Genomic DNA, 6,000 nt, shown 5'->3' with positions numbered 1-6,000 from the left:
TTGCCCGAGGCTGGGCTCGGGCGAGGCGAGATCGTGTCCCTTGAGCGGACCGAGCCTTGACTTAATCGCACCCATCAGGCCTTTGCAGCTTTGTGCTGATGGGGGTTACCAGCTGAGATTAGGAGTCTTGGGGTACCCCTAATTATGGTCCCCGACAAGGAGTATGCTGATGTTTATCCTACGGACTTACCACCGGGTCTTCCTCCCCTCCGTGGCATTGAGCATCAGATCGATCTCATCCCCAACGCTTCTCTTCCGAACCGCGCCCCGTAGCGTACAAATCCAGATGAGACGAAGGAGATCCAGCGCCAGGTGCAGACGCTGCTTGATAAAGGTTACATTCGTGAGTCTCTTAGCCCTTGCTCGGTTCCTATTTTACTCGTTCCAAAGAAAGATGGGTCATGGCGTATGTGCGTAGATTGTCGTGCTATTAATAACATCACAGTTCGTTATCGATATCCTATTCCACGCCTTGATGATATGTTAGATGAGCTTAGTGGTGCCGTTATTTTCTCTAAGGTTGATTTGCATAGCGGTTACCATCAGATTAGAATGATACTCGGTGATGAATGGAAAATGGCTTTTAAAACGAAATTTGGTTTATATGAATGGTTGGTTATGCCATTTGGATTGACTAATGCTCCCAGCACCTTTATGTGTTTAATGAACGAAGTTCTACGGGCCTTCATAGGTTTGTTTGTTGTTGTTTATTTCGATGATATCCTTATTTACAGCAAGTCTATAGAGGAGCATTTAGAACATTTGCGTGCTGTTTTTGATGCTTTGCGTGCCGCTCGCTTGTTTGGTAACATGGAAAAGTGCACATTTTGCACGCAACGTGTCTCGTTTCTTGGTTATGTGGTTACTCCGCAGGGCATTGAGGTGGATAGCAGCAAGATTGCTGCCATTCGGGAGTGGCCTACACCGACGACGGTCACACAAATTCAGAGCTTTCTTGGACTTGCCGGTTTCTACTGCAGATTTGTTCATGATTTTAGCTCCATTACAGCGCCTCTACATGAGCTTACAAAAAAAGATGTGCCGTTTGCTTGGAGTGATTCACAGGAGTTAGCGTTCAGCACTTTGAAAGATAAGTTAACCCAAGCTCCCCTCTTGCAATTGCCTGATTTTAATAAAGTTTTTGAGCTTGAATGCGACGCTAGCGATATTGGGCTAGGTGCTGTTTTGTTACAAGAAGGAAAACCAGTTGCTTATTTTAGTGAAAAATTAAGCGGTGCTAGTCTGAAATATTCTACTTATGATAAGGAGCTTTACGCTTTAGTGCGCACTTTGCATACATGACAGCACTATCTTTGGCATCGTGAGTTCATAATTCATTCTGATCATGAGGCTTTAAAACATATTCGTACTCAAACAAATCTGAACCGTCGTCATGCTAAATGGGTCGAATTCATTGAGTCATTTCCTTACATTATTAAACACAAGAACGGGAAGGACAATGTTATTACTGATGCTTTGTCTCGTCGCTATACCATGCTGTCACAGTTAGATTTTAAAATCTTTGGTTTGGACATTGTGAAGGATCAATATGTTGACGATGCTGATTTTAAAGATGTTTTCGGCCATTGTATTAATGGGATACCATGGGGCAAATTTCACATACAGGATGGGTTCCTGTTTCGCGCTAACAAGCTGTGTGTTCCAGCTAGCTCAGTTCGTCTTTTGTTGTTACAGGAAGCGCATGGAGGCGGTCTCATGGGGCATTTTGGCGTCTACAAAATGCATGAGGTGTTGGCTGCCCACTTCTTTTGGCCTCGGATGCGCGCTGATGTTGAGCGCCTTGTTGCACGCTGCACTACTTGTCAGAAAGCTAAGTCACGGTTGAACAACCATGGTTTGTATATGCCTTTGCCTGTCCCTTCTTCTCCTTGGCTTGATATTTCTATGGACTTTGTTTTGGGCTTGCCTAGAACTAAGAAGGGGAGGGATAGTATTTTTGTGGTTGTTGATAGATTCTCTAAAATGGCTCACTTTATACCTTGTCATAAAACTGATGATGCTAGCATTGTTGCTGAATTGTTCTTTAGAGAAATTATTCGTTTACATGGTATTCCAAAAACAATAGTCTCTGATCGTGATGCTAAGTTTCTAAGCCATTTTTAGAGATCTCTTTAGAATAAATTGGGAACTAAATTGTTGTTTAGCACTACTTGTCACCCTCAGACTGATGGACAAACTGAGGTAGTAAATAGAACTTTATCTACCATGCTTAGGGCTGTTTTAGACAAGAATTTGAGACGTTGGGAGGATTGCTTGCCTCATGTTGAATTTGCTTATAATCATGCCACGCATTCTTCTACAAAGATGTGCCCTTTCCAGATTGTTTATGGTTACATCCCTAGGGCACCTATTGATTTGATTTCACTTAATGCTGCGAACGCCCCACATGTAGATGCTGCTGCACATGTTGAACAAATGATTACCATACATGAACAAACTAAATAGAACATTGCTGCTACTAATGCAAAAAATCAGGTTGCTGGTAGTAAAGGAAGAAAACATGTTACTTTTGAGCCAGGTGATATGGTTTGGTTGCACTTGAGAAAGGATCGGTTTCCTACTTTGCGCCGTTCTAAATTAATGCCTCGTGTTGCTGGTCCTTTTAAGGTGCTAACAAAGATTAATGATAATGCTTATATCCTTGACCTGCCTGCGAAATTTGGTGTTTCCACTAGTTTTAATGTTGCAGATTTGAAACCATATATGGCCGAGGATGAGGAGTTGTCGTCGAGGACGACTTCACTTCAAGAAGGGGAGGATGATGAGGACATCATTATGAGTACGACTACACCAGCAGCACCTCCACATCAAGCACCACTTCCTTCATTAGCTGGGCCAATCACTCGGGCCCGTGCCAGAGATCTTAACTTCGTCATGCTACTGAAGAATGAGGGCCCAGAAGAATAGACGACCAGCCCAACTGCGGCCCATAGTGGACGACCTAGGGTTGGCCGCCCCTAGGGGCTGCGCCCCCTCTCTATTTATCCAGGAGCTGCGCCTCCTTTGTTCTTCGAGTTTTGTTTTACGTTAGCTTTAGCTACTCTCGAACACGCGCAAATCTGTGTTGTCTTCGTGTATTCAGAACTCCACCCTCGAGTAATAGATTAGATTGCTCGCATCTTTTTCTTGTTCGTTCTTCGATTGCGCACAATAAACGATCTTCGTGATTAGGCCGATCTCGCATCAGCAAGGTCGGTAACCACAGGGAGTTGGTTCAGCGATTGCATTGGCGCCTCGGGCTTGCTCGTCGTAGTCGGATCGCAAGGGTCATCTTCCGCCAAATCGGAATTATCTCTTCTCGTCGAAAGATCGGGCACCTCAACTATATCAAATAGTTAATAATTTGTGATGTTGCCAGCAGGGCAAACATTTCTCCTCATATTATATACCAATTTGTTCTATAAAGCATTATTTCGATCTCTTCGTTGTTCGACAAAAAGAGAAGCTTTGGGATAGAACAGACAAGGCCAAGAATTCATTTTTATCTGGGAAAAATCACCATATAACTAGTTTTTCATGAAACAAATGATGATAACTGCTTGGCAAGAACGAAACAAGACTGGTATCCGCCTAGGATCCGTCTTTAACAACAGATAGTACTGCTCTCATATGAAGAAATCATTAGGAGTAGAGGGGATACAACAGGTCTCTACAAGATATTCATATTTCTATCACAAATTATCATCACTAATAGTCTAGTGGTCAAGACATATGACTCTTCTGGCTCCGAGGACCAAGGACATGTTAATGTCTAATCTAGCTTCAAGCTGTGTGGTGATGTGGGATTTCATAGTTATTTGTCTACTCTTCTACTTCTGGTAGATCGGAGGTAGATAATGGTAAGCATGCCAAAGGGTGGAATTCAGTGTAGTTCGGCTACATAAACCCTAGGTATGTGTCCATTCAGGACCGACCTTTACCATTTAGCTTACAGTGTATACCAAATTATCAAAGGACTATCCCGAGTCAATTTAGGACTATAAGTATTTACAATTCCGAGATATGTATACGACACAAGCATAGAGGTCCTAGATAGAACGAGTAAAGTGGTTCGACGGGAACACACTATGGTTTTCACACCAACATAGTGAAAAAATTCTCAGAATAACCTCTCGGTATACTCGCAACTTCGTGTTACTGGCGATTACATGTCCTTTTATCTCATAGTTTGCTTCATGTCATTTAGCGACAAAGAGAGCAATGTGCTAACATCTGGTTGAGCAATGTATGACTGAAATTTATAGTCTTAAATCATTTGATAAGGCCTTATTGCTTACTAATAGAATCCCAATTTATGATGTTTTTATGCAAAAAAGGCTTTCATGCATTATATTATATATCTTCGGGTTACTTCGGGTAAAACTTTATGCATTAGGAGAGAGCAAAGAATTAACTTATCTGTGTTTCATTGTATTTCAATTTAATTTCCCAGATTTTCAAGCACTATAGAGCTTGATATAGTTGTTATGGCCACTTGGCGATATATATAAATATATGATGCCACACAACACAATCAAATAAAATATAGAGTCAAACAAAATTGTTTACAAAGGTTACGTTATGATGTGACTTCAGGGGCTTGAACAACCCACCACAATCCATGCGAGTACAAGCTCTAGTGTATTTGGCGTCAACGTGTGTACGACCATCAGGACAACGACAACACATCAAACCTTCGTAACCAGCTCAACGGATGCAGTTGTGGCTTGGTAGTTGGGGTACATGACAAGTCCATGAAACTTGCGCAACATGCGCAATTATAGCTCGATGATCACGACAGACAAACAATGCCTATAGGGCGTGCGAAAAATGTGTGACTCGATGATGGCGGTCCGACTCAACGAGAGTGGTCCGATTAAGCGAGAGTGCGACATAGCAATCAAATGACGCAACCAAGTTCGTACGACACAAATACTGCGTCGTGTTGCCAGGGCGCAGCCAGTGCTCAGCCAATGCCATAACTCGGTCGACTAATAACGTAGTCTGTTCGACGTGTCTGAGTGCCCACTATACAATTTAATCGCTCATCGTGAGTCTGAAAACTCAACGCAACGCAATTCAGAGCGATTTAAATATTCTCGGTATATCCTTCACATATGTTTTAATAATTTTCTGCTAATTATTTAGCACATGAAATAATATTAATGCAGAAAAAATAAAACACCAGAATTAATGTCTGAACATAACATATGAGGTGTAAAAAAGATATTTTGTCGTATTTAAGCATGTATTTTACTACTAATTATTTGCGGCAAGAAATAATTTAGTATCAACAATAGTCTTAAGAAGCTAATGCGCTGTGCACAGGAATTCACGGCTTAAAAATGCATAAACATCTATAACGCTAGATGTTAACGATGCTTCTTAGCTGCATTTTTTGTTCTAATAAATGAATGAGTGACTAAATAAATAACGGAAACATGTAAGGGCCATACACATGCACTTTTTTTTATCTCAACCATGCAACCGATTGCATGTCATCGCCCTTTTTCTCGCTACCAGTCAACAGCCGCAGTAGCACAATGTGCATGCACGTACTACCTTTCCTCTTTTTTCTCTCAAGAAAACGTCAAATGCAGCACGTCTCTGGCCGCCATGCAAAGAAACGTCAACAGCCCACAATCCATGTCAACCATCATGCAAGGCACATCAACATCCCACGAGCCATGCAAGCCTATTTTTCTCCTTAACCACCAGAACCGCCGCTATTCCACCAGGGAGTGTCCCATGCGGCTCCCTGCCGCCGCATGGAGGATCTGCGCGCTGGGGCTTGAGGACGGCCGAGCCACCACCGGATCTGACGGGCAGCAAGCACACGGGCTCGCAGGCGATATACACGCGATGAACAGTAAATCGCAGATCCACTCAAAATTTCATACGTTCCTGATTCGACAAACAAAACAAAGTCTGTCGCGTAGGACAGTTCGGCTACTCAAATACGTTCCTGATTCGACAAACAAAACGAAGTCTGTCGCGTAG

The sequence above is a fragment of the Zea mays genome, chromosome 9, assembly GCF_902167145.1.
Source record: "Zea mays cultivar B73 chromosome 9, Zm-B73-REFERENCE-NAM-5.0, whole genome shotgun sequence".
Lineage (NCBI taxonomy): Eukaryota > Viridiplantae > Streptophyta > Magnoliopsida > Poales > Poaceae > Zea > Zea mays.
This window is presented reverse-complemented; position numbering follows the sequence as displayed.